Source organism: Microtus pennsylvanicus, chromosome 4, assembly GCF_037038515.1.
Source record: "Microtus pennsylvanicus isolate mMicPen1 chromosome 4, mMicPen1.hap1, whole genome shotgun sequence".
NCBI lineage: Eukaryota > Metazoa > Chordata > Mammalia > Rodentia > Cricetidae > Microtus > Microtus pennsylvanicus.
This window is the reverse complement of record NC_134582.1, coordinates 57,276,157-57,294,163: the sequence shown is the minus strand read 5'-3', so window position 1 is coordinate 57,294,163 and position 18,007 is coordinate 57,276,157. Positions and strand designations below refer to the sequence as shown.

General features: G+C 43.0%; 1 protein-coding gene across 3 annotated transcripts in view; it reads left to right on the top strand.

The window, feature by feature from the left end:
* The first annotated feature begins 388 nt into the window (after positions 1-388).
* Galnt1 (polypeptide N-acetylgalactosaminyltransferase 1) overlaps positions 389-18,007 on the top strand; it is a 65,749-nt gene continuing 48,130 nt past the window's right edge. The window contains exon 1 of one of the 3 annotated variants that reach the window (XM_075969192.1): positions 389-672. The gene's annotated coding sequence lies outside the window, so the exon portion shown is untranslated. Of the gene's footprint in view, positions 673-1,351; positions 1,370-18,007 lie in introns of those variants that run through there. The other 2 variants (XM_075969190.1, XM_075969191.1) reach the window with 2 other exon arrangements.

Sequence of the window (18,007 nt, the reverse complement as noted above, 5' to 3'; positions counted from 1 at the left end):
TCCCGCCACAGGTGGCTCCGCATCAGGCGTGGCCTCGTGCGGCGCCCCGGGCCTGAACGCAGCGACAGGCGCCTTCGATTTCTGCCGCCCGCGACCGGCTGGCTCCCCGAGCTCTACTTGCCGCCGCCGTCTTTGTCCGGACACAGGTGGGGCTACCTCTCTGCCCGAGACCCCGGCCGCGACACACCGATTCCGCGCCTCGGGGCGGGCGGGACAGGAAGCGACGGCCGCGGCGACACGCCGGAACCAACCGCGGCCGGGGCCAGGGGCGCAGCCGGCGGCGGCCAAGGGGCGCCTGCCGCGGGGGAGGGGTCGGGCATCCGGTGAGCGCGGCCCCCGCCTCCCCCGCGCAGCCGCAGCGGCCCGCGAGGACTGCGCCCGGGCGGCCTGGCGCGCGCGCCCCGCGCTGACCGAGACGCCGGGGCGAGCGCCGGCCGCGGCTGCATGAGGCTCGGCGGGAACTAGCGCGCCGCGGCGCCGAGGCTGGGGGGCGGGCGCGGCGGAGGCGGAGCTCGGGCCGGGCCCGCCCGCCCGCGGGGGCGCCGCCGGCAGAGGCCGTGGAGGCGGCGCGGCGGACGGCGGCCCGAGAGGAGCGCCCGCGCTGCGGCCCGCGGGAGCGCGCCGCCACCGCCCGCGCCGGCCTGAGGAGCGCCCGCCGCCGCGCGGGCCGAGGTGAGTGAGTGCGCGGCAGGCCTGCCGGTGGCGCGGGAACGGGGCGAAGCGGAGGCTCCGGCGCGCCCGCGTCCTCGGCCCTTTGTGGCCGCGCGGCCGGCCGGGAAGCGGGGTCCGGCGGCGGGGAGTCCCGGGTTGCCCGGCGCGCGGCGTCTCCCTCTGCCGGGCGACCGCGCAGAGCTGCGAGTTGACGTCCTAGTTTGACATTGAGTTAGGAACCGTTTTTCTTCGGAAGACGGAAGTTTAGTTTTATTGACAGAGGTAGGGCTAAACATGGCTCCTGGCTTCGGCCGAGTGGGACTTGCTGCCGCGGTGCCGGGCTGACCCCGGCGGGTCCGGAGCGACGGGGGAGGGTGCGCAGGCCGGGGCCGAGGTCTGTGCCCGGGAAGTAGCGGGCTCCGGGCAGTGGGAATGAATGAAGGAGAGAGGCCACTCACCCGCAGCACAATGCCGTGAGAGACCGGCCAGGAATCGGGATGACTTGCCTCGTCACTGCCTCTCACCTAGTCAGCCTTGCCGAGAGGACCCCCTCTGGCCCCCCACCAAATTTATGACCTTGGCTTTATTTCAAAGCCACTGAAACCAAACTCGCTGGGCATTTCTGGTACGTGCGGGCAGAAGTCAGAATAGTCTTCGTGATCTTGAATTGTTTCTGGAGGACAGATAATGTCACCTAAACCACACTTTGTGCTTAATAGTAAGTAGTACGTTTCTTTCTAATCTTACTAAGAACTCCAAGAAATAGGAGATCTTGTGCTAGTTTTCATAGATGGAGATGAGGTCCCAAGAAGTTCAAGTTTCCAGGTCACACGCCACGCTGCAGAGTTGAGAGTCAGACCTAGGGGACTTTGTGCTTAAGTGCCCTTTCCTTCTGGTCTGTGCCTGGCCCAGGGTTGTCCTTTGGGGGTAGCCATTGACCACATGTGGTTACCTAAATTTAAAAAGTTCAGCGCTGAGCTCACTCAGTAGCCACATTTCAAGGATTCATGAGCCAAGTGTGCAGCAATTGAATAGTGCTAGTCTTGACCGTCCATCCATTTACTTACCTGGTAAATATTTATTGAGTGAGTGTTAGGGCTTGGGAATACTGTGGTGAATGAAAGACAGAGTTCGGGAGCTTGCGTTTTACAGGACAGTTTGAAGGTCTTCCCGTGGTACCTCAGAGCCTTGGTAATTCTTTCAAATGTGGTTCGTGAACTAGAAATATCTTCATTACCTGGAGAGTCTCAAAGAGATACTTCAGACACCCATCCACGTCGACCAAATTAGTATCTGTTTTAACAGAATTCCTGGTTTTGTGTGGTTTGAAACCTGAGAAGCCTTTATTGAAAAGTCAATGATAAATGGGTTTAGAGAATGTTTCTTGGTTTGTTTGGTACCTGTTTTATTTCATTACTATTTTTTAAAATACGTATGGATGTTTTGCCTGCATGTATGTCCAGAAGAGGGGTTCAGATCCCTTGAAATTGGAGTTACAGATACTTGTGAACTGCCATGTGGGTGCTGGAAAAGGAGCCTGCGTTGTCTGGAAGAGCAGACAGTGCTCTGTACCACCAAGTTCTCTCTCTGGCTCCATTTGTTTTAAGCAGCAGACTGTACAGCTTTTGGGAGCGCTCATCGTTTGTGCAAATGTTAAGTGTCTTCCTCAGTGGAGTTTATACACTTAGCGAAAGCAGAGATTGTTGTAGCTTTCTCCCCTAGCCATATGTTCCTGTAGACTTTACAGCCCTTGATAAGTTATAGACACCCAGTAACTGTGCGCTGAGTAAATGGGTGAGACTGGTTTCAGTGGCTCCTGGTGAGACCATGAGGCAGAGTTAAAATGAAGGTGCTTGTAGGCTCTCTTCTGGGAATTCTAGCTACCTGGAGAGAGTTTTGCTCCTGGCATGGTTTACCGACCTTCCCTTCCTACTCTCTTGTTTGTGTTTCTGTGTTGAGACAGGGTCTCTCGCTGTGACCTAGGCCAGCCTCAGCTCACAGAAGTCTTCAGCCTCACCTCTCCAAAGGAAGGGATTATAAACCTGAGCCAACAACAGGCCTGGTGTGTGTCACATGGGTCCGCGCCCGCGTGTGTGGATGTGTGTGTGTGTTTTGCTACAGGTTCTCACTATGCAGCCCCCTTGTTGAAATGGTGTATCTCATTGACCTCTAACTTGGTGATACTCTTGCTTTAGCCTACCAAGTACAGGGTTTATATGGCCAATAGGTCTGTCTGTCTCTCTTTAGTAACATGAAATTATATTAATAAATTCAAATTTTAATCATATGTTAGTACCTATTGTGTGTGTGCGTTTTAAAGATTTATTTGTGTTTATGTGTATTGGTGTTTTGCTTGTATGTATGTCTGTGCACCTTGTGCATGCAGTGCCAGTAGACCAGAAGGCATTAGATCCCTTGGGACTGGAGTTACCATTTGGTGCTGGAAATTGAACTCAAGTCCTTCGAAAGAGAAACCAGTTCTCCTAACTGCTGAGCCATCTCTCTGGCCCTTCATAAGGTGTTTTTTAAAAAGCTAAATTTGGATTTAGCATTAATTTTCCATTAATATGGTCCTTTGCTCCAAAATCGAATCCAAGATACTACATTATATTTAAGCAGCATGTCGCCTAGTCTTTGGTATGTGACATTTTTCTGAAATCTGTCTTGTTTTTCATAAGTTTGGCCTGGAGGAATGCTGGCTTTTTCTTTTTTGCTGTGTTTGTTTTTTTGAGACAGGTTTGTTCCTTGGGCAGTTACTGTCTCTCTGACTCAGCCCAGGAGTGCAGGGACTAGAGGTATGGCCCACTGCACCTAGGCTTTTGCTGTTTGTTTATGGATAACTTCCACCGACCAGATAAAATCATCTAGTCTTGGGAGTAGGCTCTCATTTTATGAAAAATAACACAACAGAGGTAATAACACTGTTTGTATACTCATTTATGTACTACATGCCCTTCTCATACTTGGGTAAAATAGAGGAAAGGGATGCACTAAGAGTGGACACTTACAGCATGCTCGGTTTATTCACTTAGCATGTATTGGGTGATTAGTGTATGACAGGCCCAAAGTAGATTGAAGCTGACAAGAGAACGGGGCAGCATTAAATGATGCAGTGGAGTCTAGACTTAATGGGATGGTTTTTCTTTTTCAGACTTGTGGATTTCAGGAACATTTAAACTTTTTTCTCATCTTACTCTATACTGTTCTGGGGTATAATTCTTTTTTTTTCTTTTGATTTTTAAGCACTTTTCAGGGGTAGAGTGGGATAGGATAGGCAGGAGCAAGTCTCACTCTGTAGCTCAGGCTGGCCTAGAACTCACTATGAAGACCAAGCTGATCTTGACCATCCTCTGGCCTCTGGTCCTGGTGCTGGGGTTATTGGTGAGCACCACCCTTGCTTGGCTCAGAACTTGTCATTGTTTTAAGATAGGTCTGTGAAGCCAGGCGGTGGTGGCGCATGCCTTTAATCCCAGCACTCGGGAAGCAGAGGCAGGCGGATCTCTGTGAATTTGGGACCAGCCTGGTCTACAAGAGCTAGTTCCAGGACAGGCTCCAAAGCCACAGAGAAACCCTGTCTCGAAAAACCAAAAAAAAAAAAAAAAAATGTGAAAAAGTCCTTTCTTTTCCTTTATGTGAGATTATCAGTTCCCTTTAATTTTCTCTTCCAGTCTATCAAAAGCACTTGCTTTCCCATCTGGGCCTTGTGGTTCCAGGTAAGAAATTTGCTCATTTAAGTCACCTTTCCTCTGTGGCTTTCTTGTCTTTCATTCTTCTTAGAGCTTTTTCTTTTGTTTTTATGTTTTCTGATGCTTGTACCTTTTGGTATGGATTTCTTTGGGTTTATCCTGTTTGGGGATGCAATTAGCATTCCGAATCTTTAGCCTTATTCTATTGTCAAATTTAGGGAGTTTTCACCATTATTTTTTGAGTACATTTTTAGCCTAATTTTTCTGTTCCCCTTCCTCGTCAGACTGACAGCTTGAGCAGTAGCTCTTGTTTAAGAGTGTCTGTGATTTGCCAGTTGTTCTTCAATCTTTCTGCTGTTCTGGTTGGATACTTTGTGCTACTCTGGCTTCCTGTGTATTTCCTCTGTCCCTGAAGGCACCCACCTACTTTTTATATTTTTCAGCTTTTTAAATTTCCATTTGGGTCTTCATCTGCTACTTATTTGCTTAGGCTTTTTTTTTTTTTTTTAAAAACTTGTTTAGAGAGTCATTGTAATTGTTGAAGCATTTCTGTCAAGCTATTGTAAAATTGGTAATTTTAGTACTATTGGTGTTCTTTTAGTTTGAACTCTACATTTCTTGGACTAGTGTGTGTGTGTGATTAAAATCTGGATATTTTCATGTTCTCTGATATGCTAGTTCTTTTTTAAGCTTTCTGTTTTCACTAGAGTTTGGAGGGGTTGTCACTTCAGCAGAGGAAATGAAGGAGGAACATTAGTTACTACCTTGTTGTCACTAAGAGGATTCAGAAGGCCCGACGTGGTGACACAAACCTTTAATCCCAGCATTCACTAGACAGAGGCAGGTGGATCTCTGTGAGCTCAAGGCCAGCCTGGTCTACAAGTAAGATGCAGGACGGCTAGGTCTGATACATAGAGAAACCCTATACCCTGTCTTGAAAAACAAGCCAAAAAGAGAAATCAGAAGTACAGGCTCACAGCGCAAGTGAGGTTGTATGGAAGGACTGGTGCCTTGTTAAACTAATGTGGATGAGAGCTCTGGCTCCTATTGTGGTTCGAGTGTGAATTGTCCCCTGTAGGTTCAAATGTTTGATCATTTGGGCCATAGCTAACAACACAGTTTGGGAAAGTTGTGAACTTTTAGGAAATGGAGTCTCAATGGAGAAAGTGGGTCACTGGGGTGGGCCTTGAGACTTTATAGTCTGGTTCTGCTTCCTATTCATAGGCTGCATCTTGAGTGTGGGTGCATTGTGACCAGCTCGCCTTCTGCTTCTTGACACCATGCCTTTTCTCCCTGTTGCCATGTGTTCCCCACCACACTAGACTGTGGTCTTTCAGATCTATAAGGCAAAGTAGGCCCTTTCTCTCTTAAGTTGTTTTGTGAGAATATTTTATCACAACTGCCGACCTTGAGCTCTGGAGTGCTGCCCTGGTGAGGAGGATTATGAATGTAAAGCCTTCTTACCTCAGTTCTTCTAGGAGTTTGGTGAATTTCTTCTTAAAACCACTGTCTTGCTGGACTGTCTCTTTCCTAGTCCTCTGAATAACCAAGCGGGCTTCAGTTGGGACTTGTTTCTGCCTGTTTTCATTTCTAGGTTGTTGGCATCATCTGCTTCAGATCTGGGGAACAAGGGGTAAAAACAAATCACAGAGACTTCTTATTTGTGCCACTGTTCTTGTACTGAAGCTGATGGCCTGCTTGCCACCTCTTTCTAGTCTTTAAAAGTGATCTTCTCCAAGCTTACCAGATGAACAAATAACAACAGAACCTAGGCTTCTCATGTTTATGTGTGCTATCCCCCATCTTTATGTATCTATTTTACTGTTAGAAAATATATCCTGGAGAGTTAGTATTAGACATTCCTGTCTAACATGAAGTAATTTTTAGTGCATAAAAATATGAATTGCAAGAAAAAGAAAGTTACCATATATAATTTCTATCTTAAAAGTTTTTTGTCTTGTATATTGGTTTCTGAGTGCTTACTCCAAGCCTTCTTATGGACTAGATACCAGGTTGTTGTCTAGGGACTATATTTTGACTACAATTGCCTGGTACTACTAGTTGCTTCTATTGAAAACAGAATTTAGTTACTTTTAAAATTGTGCCAATGTGTTTGCGTACAAGCCCACAGCGCACATGTGGAGGTTTGAGGACAACTTTCCGAAGTTGGTTCTCTTCTTTTACCATGTGGGTCCTTGGGATAAATGGATTGAACTCAGGTCATCAGACTTGGAGGTAGGTACCTTTACCTACTGAGCTGTTTTATAGACCCACTTCCTTTTAAAACATTAAGCCAGTGATTAGATATCCAATTTAACTTTCCTCCTGATGTTTTCCTTGTATTTTTATAGGAACATCTGTAATATTTTTAAGGTATATAGAGCAAAAGTAATGAGAGTTGAGAGGACAGCTCTGACTTAAGGTGATCTGTTTTTTCTTTGATTTTTTTTTAATTCTTCTAAGTTCTTAGAAATTATAATTGGCTTGGAGGGATGGCTCACAGGGTTAAGGCACTTGTCTTCTATCTAGGTGTACTGAGTTTGATCCCTAAGACCCCTATGATGGACCTGACTACCATAATTTGTCACCTGACCTCCACACATACTCATCCTCAAAGAAAGAAAGAAATACAGTAACCTTTAAAAATTACTCAGTAATTACCTTTTTATAAGAATAATTTATAAGTCATTGTCATCTTTGACTTGTTGAGGACACACTGTTTGGGGGTTTGTAAAGCTCTCTAGGCACAGGGTTAAGGATTGAGCCTGAAGTGACCTCCACAGGCTCATGCTTTGAATGCTGGGCTCTCAGATTGTGCTGTTTTGAAGGCTCTAGAGCATTCTCCAAAAGCTGTAGAAGCAGATCAGTAGAGGAGGGCCTTTGGAAATTACACCTACTTCTAGCTCTGTTTGATCTTTCTGCTTTCTGGGAAACCTGCTGGGAGCCTCTGCTGCATGCTTCCGCTACTTTGACTTCTACTATACTAACTCTGTTGTGCTAGATTGCAGCCTTCTGAAGCTACATCTGAAACAAACCTTTCTTCCCTAAGTTGTTTTCTGTCCCTGGGTCCAAACACTAGCAGACACTGGATAAGACCTTTCTGGAAATCGGAGAAATGATTTGAAGACTATTCTTTAGGTCCAGTTCTTGCTATATTTTTGTGTCTTTAGCAGTTACCATTTGTTTTTGGTTTTCTGTTTGCTTGTTTTTCCCACTTTCCTTTACAGAAAGGAATGGTTCGCACTGATTGGTGGCACCACATGCACACTTAAGTTCCTAGTTGTTTTTGGAATTATATAATGTACTTGGTAATTTATTGTTCAAATTGAAGAGTGGGTAAGCAGTTTTTGGAGGTTTTTTTGTTTGATTTCCTTTTTTTTTTTTTGAGATAGGGTCTCACTCTGTAGCTTTAGCTGTCTTGAAACTTGCTATATAGATCAGGCTAGCCTTAAACTCAGAGATCTGCCTGCCTCTGCCTCACAGGTACTGGTTAAAGACATATGCCACTATACCTGGCAATTTGGGGGAGTATTAAAGCTCTCATTTTACAATTCCTAGGAATATGTGAGTTATTAGCAAATACTAGTGTTACCTATTTCTGTGTATAGCAGGTGCCCTAAGAGGGTAGGAAGGCTACACTTCTAATAGCGAGGCCTGACTACTTGGAGACTAAAGTCCATATTCTGTATTAGAGGGGAAGAACTTTTAGTTATTTTTAATATTTTTATGCAAAGAGAATACAATAGAAGCATAAGAAAACTAAAATAGCAAGGTGGTGGTGGTGTACAACTTTAATTCCAACACTAGTGAAGCAGAGGCAGGTTGATTACTGTGTGTTCAAGGCCAGCTTGCTCTACAGAATGAGTTACAGGATAGCCAGGTCTACACAGAGAGACCCTGTCTCAAGAAAGCAAAACCAGCCAACCTACCAACCAAACAAAAAACCCTAAAACAGCATTGCCACTGGCGATAGAGATAGTGTGGCAAGATGTTCTCTCATCTGTAAATTGGGAATGAGAAAGTGGACGGGAGAGTAGGCAGAGAATCTTTGAACGGGGCTGGAAATTCTTTGAGGAGTAAACGTTGGGACATTTCAGGGCATGAGATGGAAAGAAAAGAAGCTTTTGACTGAAAGTGCTTTCAAATGAGAACAGGTTTGCAAAACTGGCAAACTTATCAGCTGATTCTTACCCTGTGGTGAACTGTGAGTTCAGAAGGGAAAGACTGAGGAGAACGGGTGCTACAGTCAGTCAGTTTCAGCAGGTTGGAGTGCAGGTTATTGATAATTGAAAATGTGGCTGTAAAACACAGTAGATAGTATTGGTTGTGTGCCAAGCATTGTTTTAAGTAATCTACTTACGTGAACTTGTTTGGTCTTTATAAGATTAAAGGATGTGGATAGGTTAAGTGGTGGAGTTGATTTTCCTGTCATTTTTTTTTTAATTATTTAATGTGTTTGGGTGTTTTGTCTACGTGTATGTCTGTGTACCATTTGCATGCCTGGTACCTGCTAACGCCTGAAGAGGGTATCTGATTCCCTACAACTGGAGTTACAAGTGGTTATGAGCTAACATGTGGGTGCTGGGAATTAAGTCCTGGTCCTCTAGAAGAACAGCCAGTGCTTTTAACCTCTTAAGGCAGCTCTCCAGTCCCCTTGTCATCTTTTAACATGTCAGTCTTGCTCCAGGTTTATAGATTTGGCTGTCAAACTAGATTGCCTTGCTAAGGTAGCCTGGGCAACGTTGAGAGGGACTTTGAAGGCCAGGGAGAGGTTTCAGATAGGGACTCATGTGGTCTTCCATGTTGGCCATGGTCTTGCTGTATACAGTCTGACTTTGAACTCCTGGTCTTCCAAGTGCTGGGATGACAGGTTTGTGCTGCTACACTGGCTTTGAGACGGCCTTTGAAATACCAAGTAGAAAGTGTGGATGTTGGGAAGCGTGAAGAGCACTGAAGAGAGCTGAAGAGATTGACGAAAACATTTAATGATATGGTTGGAATTCATATTGAGTATACATGGAGATAAATACATAATTGTTATTTCAAAAGACCATAGATAAGAAATGAGGCCCCACGTGGCAACAGGAATATTCAGATGCATTTGTAGAAAAGTAATCAGGCATTATCAATGGATGAAAGGACATTTTGACACTTGACCTCTAAAAGGATATCATTATTAACAATATGGAGGAAAAGGAGGATTATAGCTAGAGCAATTAATGTATTTGAGTTTTCTTTTTTCTCTTCAGTGCTGAAAATTGAACCCAGAGTGCTCACTAGGCAAACACTGTCATTGAATTACCCATTCCTCAGGGAATATCTCAAGACATGTCCAGTTCTGAGTGCCAGAGAATGACTCCAGGTGGACTTTACTGCAGGTGCCATAGTTGAAGGACTGAACCTTGTTGGGAAAGGTTAAGTTTGCAGTTTTAAGATAGAATCTTTAACCTAGAAATGAAAATAGGGAGAGGTTGAGAGGGCTCAGGCATAAATCTAAGGGAATACCTGCAGTTGGGACCCACAAGATTGAAAAGATTGAACACATTTTTATTTTCTCCTGTGGGCCCAAGTACTATGAATGCAGGACGAACAAAGCAGATGCTTTCTGTCTTTGTTGTTCATGTGATCCAATGAAGCATACAGAGTTAGAAGCAAGTAAGTAATAGAGAAATGGCATCTCAGTGGTGCCCCAGAAGTCAAAAGATTTTCATGTAAAGGGTGGTAATAAGAGGATTCTCAATAAGAGGATTAGTACGTGCAGAGGCCATGGAGCAGGAGAGGGCATGATCTGTCTGTGGAATGGGAAGATGTGTGTGACTGAAGGGCCTGTATCTGTGAAAGACAATGGGGTAAATGGGAAATTGTCATGCTCCAAGTTGGTGACTGTCTGAGCATGAAGAGTGAACTTGACTGTGCTTACTGAGAGCAGGAGAGGATTTCATTTGCTAGAGAAGCCAGAAGAAAAAATACTGAGTCAGGGTGTTGCTCTTTAGTAAGGAGGGCCTTGAATTCGTGATCCTCCTGCCTCAGCCTACAAGGTCATGATTACAGGCTCTGATGCTGTACTTGACTCAGAAGTCAGTTTTTGTTTTCCAAGTGTGATGCCCTGCATTTTAAATATTCATAATTTAATCTCAAATCTTGGGGTGAGAGGGAGGGAAGGTATAGTTCTGCACATGTTAACAGTCTGAAAGTTGCCCCAAGGAAAAGACTTGGTGCGGTCAATTGGTTATTGTGAAAGGGAGAGTAATTTGTGGATCTAGGACGGTAAAGGGATTTAACTATATTCTTGAAAGTCATTACTCTGAAACTAATGGAAACCAGGTCCTTTTAGTTTTGCTGGTTTTTAAAATTACCATTGTGTCTAGAACCTTGTAAGTATACATTTATGGAGTCACAGTGTTTGAATGTCAATGAAAAGGACTAGCCGTATAATCTGAGTTTAGAATGACATAAAAAAAATGAGTTCCTTTATTAAAAAAAACTGTTAAAAGTTTCAAGACGATAACAACAGATTGTTAAACCAAATGCAAAATTCCTTCTAAGGTGGAGCCCTACCTACGTGGCTGTATATTTTATGGGTCTATAAAGTTTGTCCCAGAAGGAAATTTTAGGATTCATTTAGTACAGGAGCCTCCTTTTGTAGAAGAGATGTGTAGTATTATGCATAACTAGATGTTGATGATTATTAATGTACAGTAGACTTACACATAAAATATGCCTTTAGATGGTTTGCCACCTTTCAGTCTGTAGGCATCCTAAGAGTATAATTACCTGCATGTGTGTGTTTTGCTTGCACCTGAGTGTGAGTGCATATGTGTACCTGAAAATACGGAGTTTCACATCTTCAGTGAGGCAGTGTCTCTCAGTTGAACCCAGAGCTCACCGTTAAGACTAGTCTAGCCAGCCAGTTTTCTGGGGTCCCCTGTAATTGCTATTAGTTTCCCATAGTGAGTGTAGAAATGACAAGTGGGTGAAATAAGTAATTCTAGAGAAATTTATACTAAGATATTTCTTAGTTCTCTAACAAATTTTTGATGTTGTTTGTTTTTGTCATGGGGTTAGGAGTATATACATAGTTCAGTAGTAGAGAAAGACTTTGGGTCAAGTATCTAATGTCTAAATAAACAAACAATTTTTTTTCCATAATTACTGCCTGCCCTGCTGATAAATGCGCTGGTTTCTGTCTTATTTCCTTGCAGATTCTGAGAGGTCAGAATTTATTGGCCATACATACGCGAGAACTGTCTGTTTATTTCACTGAGATTCACAGAATAAAGATCAGCAAAAGGCCTTTGTTGCAGTGGTGATGGTATCTCTCATGGTGTCAGAGGATGGTGTCTGTGTGTGTGACACATACCCTGTTGTCTGTAGGACACATGGGAGAACAGCCAGCTAGCATGTATGCTGTTGAACACCTGCTGCATACATTCCTGTTAATAGCGGTTTTTCTATTTTTTTTTAGTTAAGCTAATTTTGGCAATAATTAGTTTTTTTTTCTTCTGCTAAATCACTTTAAACTTAGGTAACACTAGTTGTGACTACTGATAGAAATACATTGAAGCAGCTAGATATTAAGTATGATTCATAGTTTTATCACTTTAAAATGTGAATGTTGACCCTCTTAATAGTTACTTTGGCATACTCAATTTTGTTTTATTAGTTGTGCTAATTTGTAGACAGTATTGCAAATTGGACCCTGTCTTTCAACATTATAGGCTCAGGTGGATACATTGGATAAACAACTTAACAAAATATCTAGAAAAGTATGAGTAAAAAATTGACAAGTGGGTGAAATAAATAATTCTAGAGAAATTTATACTACGATATTTTCCAGTTCTCTAACAAAATTTTGATGTTTGTTTTTGTCATGGAGTTAAGGGTATAGTTCGTTAGTAGAGAAAGACTTTGGGTCCGGTATCTAACATCTAAATAAACAGTTTTTCCATAGTTATTGCCTGCCCTGCTGATAAATATGGTGGCTTGTTTCTTATTTTCTTGTAAGTTCTGAGAGGTCAGAATTTATATGCGTACTTGAGAGCTGTCTGTTTAGAGATTCTCAGAATGAAGACCAGCAAAAGGCCTTTGTAGCAGTGGTATGAATAAACAAACTATTGTCAGTAAGTGAAAATGGGGTAAAGCAGCTTCTGTCTACAGAACTGCTGTACATAGAGATAGTGCACTTTGTTGGAAATAAGAGCCAGTGATTAAGGAATATGGTTTCCTTTTACCGTTGTACTTACTGTGTGCAGTTGCCTGCTGGAATGCTAAATACAACTTTTAATTTTTGGCTGTCATTAGCAAAATTCTTCTTCCTTTAAACACCGACCCAGGGAACTCAGACTCTTGATGTGCATACCTATTATTTCCACTGCTTGGAGTAGACACAGTACTGGAGTATTCTTGGTTATACTTGTGTGTAGTAATTGGGGCGGCAGGGCTGCGTCCCCAACCCCCAGCCGCCTGCTCCGGCTAGCTTATGCCCCAAAATAATTACACGGACACTGTATTCATTTAAACACTGCTTTGGCCCATTCCTATCTAGCCTCTTCTAGGCTAATTCTCACATATTAATTTAGCCCATTTCTAATCATCTGTGTAGCGCCCCTAGGTGCGCTTACCGGGAAGATTCTAGCCTAAGTCCATCCTGGGTCGGAGCTTCATAGCGTGCGTCTTCCCTGGAGCAGGTAGCATGGCGTCTCTCCTGCGTCTGCTCCAGAGAGCAGAGCTGCGGAGTCTGACCTCACTTCCTCTTCCTCCCGGCATTCTGTTCTGTTTACTCCACCCACCTAAGGGTGGGCCTATCCAATGGGCCTAGCAGTTTCTTTATTGCTTAGCCAATGAAATCAACAGATTGATATATGACACTCCCACATCACTTGTGTTTACTAGGTGGCTTTGAAAAACTGCACAGTATTTTACAGATGAAAATGCAGGTAATCTGACAGTCATTTATAGACTCTGTAATGTGTAAGTTCAGGGTTAGATCACTGGTGGTAGACAAATGATAGATGACTAAGACTAACCTGTCAAAGATTAGAGGTAAGAAAAGTTTAATTCTTTTACCTTAGTCATTTGTCTGATAGTGATTAAACACTTATTGCTTTAAGCCAGGCACTGTGGTCTGCACTGCAAATTCAAAAACGCCTTCCAGGAATTCAGTCAAATGGGTAAAGTTGACACATAGAAATACCACTGCATGTTAGCATTGATGAAATGAAATTGCTGTGGAGAGGCAGAGAGTAGGGTGAGTCCCAGCAGCATGTCAGCCGCTGTAGCACTGAAGCTACATTAGGTAAGCAGAGGTTGTTGTCATCGTCATCTTTTTCTTCTACTATTTTTTTTTTCCTTTCAAGACAGGGTTTCTCCTGCCTGCCCTCTGCTTTCTGAGTGCTAGAATTAAAGGTGTGTGCCACCACTGCCTGGCACAGAGGTTCTTTCAGATGGAGGAAATAACAAATAAATATGTAGTTGGCCTTTTCTTTTGGCTGTCAGCCAGCTCCCAAATAAAGACATGGAGACTTATTATTAATTATGAGTTCTTGGCCCTAGCTTAGGCTTGTCCCCACTAGCTCTTTTAATTTAATTTAACTTGTTTCTATTCGCCTGTGCTTTGCCTCAAGGCATTTCCCCTTCCTTCCTTCCTTCCTTCCTTCCTTCCTTCCTTCCTTCCTTCCTTCCTTCCTTCCTTCCTAACTTCCATCCTTCCTTCCTCCCTCCTTCCTTCCTTTCTCCTTCCTAACTCCCTCCCTCCCTCCTTCCCTTCCCTACTTTCCTTCTTCCTCCCATGTCTGTCTGGCCCCTGGCATTCCCCTCCCCAGCCTAAATTCCTCCTTCTACTTACTCACCCTGCTCAGAATTCCCACCTACACCTCCTCCTTTGCTATTAGCAGTTCAGCTTTTTATTAGACCAAACAGGTATCTTAGGCAGGCAAAATAAAACAGAAACACATCTTTACACAATTAAACAAATGCAACACATCTTTATATAGTTAAACACATATTCCACAACAGCGAAGACAGAGAAAAAAAGAAAGTATGAGCTGTTTGGGTACCAGGAGTGGTTAGATGTGAGCCAAGAGCTGGGCAGTTTCAAAGGCCTTCATCTAAGCCTTTGTGTGTTTGGTTCCTTTCCCCCCATCTCCTCAGTACACTGCTTCAGAGAAACCTTTCCTGAACACACAGTGAAATAACTGCAGTTACTTGCTGACATGCTAGCTTAGGACATTATTTGTGGAATGCTCTTTCTTAGCTGTCACTTTTTTATTCTCAACTTTGGACTGCAGTTTCATGAGACTGGTCCTATAAGGAAACTGTCCGTCCTGTATTTTTTGCAAATGTCCTGGGGTGTGGAGGAGAAGGAGTCATTCCTTTGTCTTCATTCCTTGCCTAAATTGTAGTTGACTGGTGTAGGAGGTCCTTTTGTTTGTGTGTTGCTTTCATTGGTTAATGAATAAATTAACCTAGTTGATAGGGCAGAACTTAGGTAGGCAGGGAAGACAGAGCTGAATGCTGGGAGGAAGAGAGGCGGAGTAGAGAGAGACACCATGGAGCCACCAGAGATAGACATGTTGAATCTATTCCAGTAAGCCACTGCCACGTGGCAATATACAGATTAATAGAAATGGGTTAAATTAATGTAAGAGTTAGCCAATAAGAAGCTAGAGCTAATGGGCTAAGCAGTGTTTTAATTAGTACAGTTTCTGTGTGATTATTTCAGGGCTAAATTAGCCAGGTGGCCAGGATGAACAAGCAGCCTGTCCTTGTTACAGTTGACAACTTCCAGGGTAGGAATATGAGGGTCAGGGAGACATTCAAGCATACTGTTGGAATTTTGTCCCCTGTACCATGCCTTAATTTACTGTTTAATTTCATGGTTTTTATTGTACCATAACTTTGGAATATTAGTATTAATGTTTTATCAGTTCTTTCCTTTTAAGTAAGTGATTATTGGTTTGTTTTCACAGGAAAAAAAATTTGACCCTATTACCAAACAGGTTAATTTTGTTTCTGAAGTTTACTTTTCTACTTTTGTATATCAGTAAGAAATTTAACTGTAATTTTCAACAAGCTTATAGAATTACTTGTAAATTAAATATCAAAAATTCTCTCTCTCTCTCTCTCTCTCTCTCTCTCTCTCTCTCTCTCTCTCTTTTGATAGAGTCTTAACTATGTAACTTTGGCTGATATGGAACTTGGAACTTTCTAAGTAGACCATACTGGCCTTGAACTCAGAAATCTTCCTGCCTCTTTCTCCTGGGTGCTGTAATTAAAGATGTGTGGTACCATGCCCAGCTTTAAAAAAGATTTATTGGGGCTGGAGAGACGGCTCAGAGGTTAAGAGCATTGCCTGCTCTTCCAAAGGTCCTGCGTTCAATTCCCAGCAACCACATGGTGGCTCACAACCATCTGTAGAGGGGACTGGTGCCCTCTTCTGGCCTGCAGGCATACACACAGACAGAAGATTATATACATAATAAATAAATATTAAAAAAGATTTATTTTTAATTATGGAACATGTGTGGAGAGGCCAGCAGAGGCCAGATGCCTCCGATCCTCTGGAGCTGGAGTTTCTTGCAGTTGTGAGCAGCCTGATGTTTAGTGCTAGGGACTGAAACCCAGTCCTCTCCAACTTTACCCTCAGAGCCCCTCTCCAGCCCCTTAACAGGTGTTTAGAAGGCAGCTTACTCTGTGCACATCTGAGAGTTTATAAAAGTGAGGAAGTGAGGGAAACCAAACTATTGGAACAGGGAATTCTCATGGTGTGGAGATGGGAAGATGGCAGCACCATGTGGGCACTGGGAATCAAACCTAAGTTCTCAGGAAAAGCAGCCAGCGCTCTTAACTGCTGAGCTCTCTCCAGTCCCTGGAGTTCCCCTCCCTGCTTTTAAGGTTTAATTTAATAGCTTTATATTTTATTGCTATGCAGAGAAAAAGGAAGCCTGATTTTTAAAGAGTTAATAAGCACATCCTCATAAAAGACATAATGAGAAAATTGGACAGGTTGCCTTCCAAGATGAGGGTTACCCTTCAAAGCAACTGACTAATAGTGGCCTAATTAAAATCTAACTAACTTAAGAAGTACGAAATGTATCTCTGTTCATTTAACCATTGTTGTGGGAGCTGCGGGCCTGCTTTTCGTCCCACCCGGCTCCCGCACGGCTAGCTTTACACCAGAAATAACAACACACAAACTGTATTCATTTAAACACTGCTTGGCCCATTAGTTTCAGCCTCTTAACCCATTTCTAATAATGTGTATAGCACCCTTAGGTGTGCTTACCGGGAAGATTCTAGCCTACGTCCATCCTGGGTCAGAGCTTCATCGATCGCGTCTGCCCGGGAGAGGAGAGCATGGCCTCTGAGCTCACTTCCTCTTCCTCCCAGCATTCTGTTCTGTTTACTCCACCCACCTATGTTCTAAGCTATGAGGCCAAGCAGTTTGTTTATTACTTAACCAATGAAATCAACAGATTGATATATGACACTCCCACATCATTTCCCCTTTTTCTGTTTAAACAAAAAAGAAGGCTTTAACTTTAACAGAGCAAAATTACATATAACAAAACAGTTATCAAGTAAGAATTACAGTTACAATATTTATATCTACTTTATCTTTTATCATAACAAAGGAAAACTATAACTATATATTCTTTAACTCCATCAAAGACTCCAGAAGGATATAATATTACCTAAGCAAACAAGAAATAAGCAACTTCCAAACTCTACAAATGACAGAGACATCTCGTTGCCTGGACAGTCACCCAAAGTTCCTCTGTACGGTTGGGGCATCCATCTTCGGCCTACAGGCCTATAGTTTCCAGCAGACATTTTCATGAAGCAGGAAATTTCAAAGGCAATTCAGTCACTATCTGCTGTGTCCTGGAAAATGTCTCGCAGACTCTCATGAATCAGGAACCCCAAAAGATCATCTCACCTTTAGGCAAGTTCAGTAGTCCTCTCTCTGCGGGTTCTCTGTGTCCAGTTTATGCAATAGTCCAGGCAAGAACAGTTTCTTGCCCAAATGGCTATCAAACTCCATAAGGATCCTCTTCAATGCCCATCTTCCTCTTGAAGTAGATTGGTGCTGCCAGGAGCAGAGTGTCTCATTGTCATGAAAAGCCCTAAGTTATTAAAACATTTAAAATGCTATATTTTATAATCTTTAAAAAATATGAAGAATGCCTATCTAAAATATATCTATGTACATCTAGAAAATCTTAACTAACATGACTACAAGCTTGACTATTATTGATTATCCATTAACAACCTATATACATTACATTTTTAAGTGACCTACACAATCACAATATCTTAATAAAGATCAGAAATACATATACATATAACAAAATTGACCTTAAGTCTCTATCAATAAAGCAAAATCTATACTAATGCAAATTATTCATATCTATATCATATCCCCCTTTAAATGTAAAAGAATGTTTATAAACCATATTTAGGAACATGGGCGCAGTTTTTTCTCTCCAAACTGCTTCCTGCTGAATGGGGGCGCTGTTAATCAGATCTTTTATGTTGTAACCTGTGTGCTAAATTCATTTCAGTCGGCAGTTGAGTGAAGTAACTTTTTTGAGGGTGTTCACAGCAACCTTTCAGGAGGGAGTGGTCCATCATACCATACTGGGATAGAAGCAATCCACAGGATTTCATCC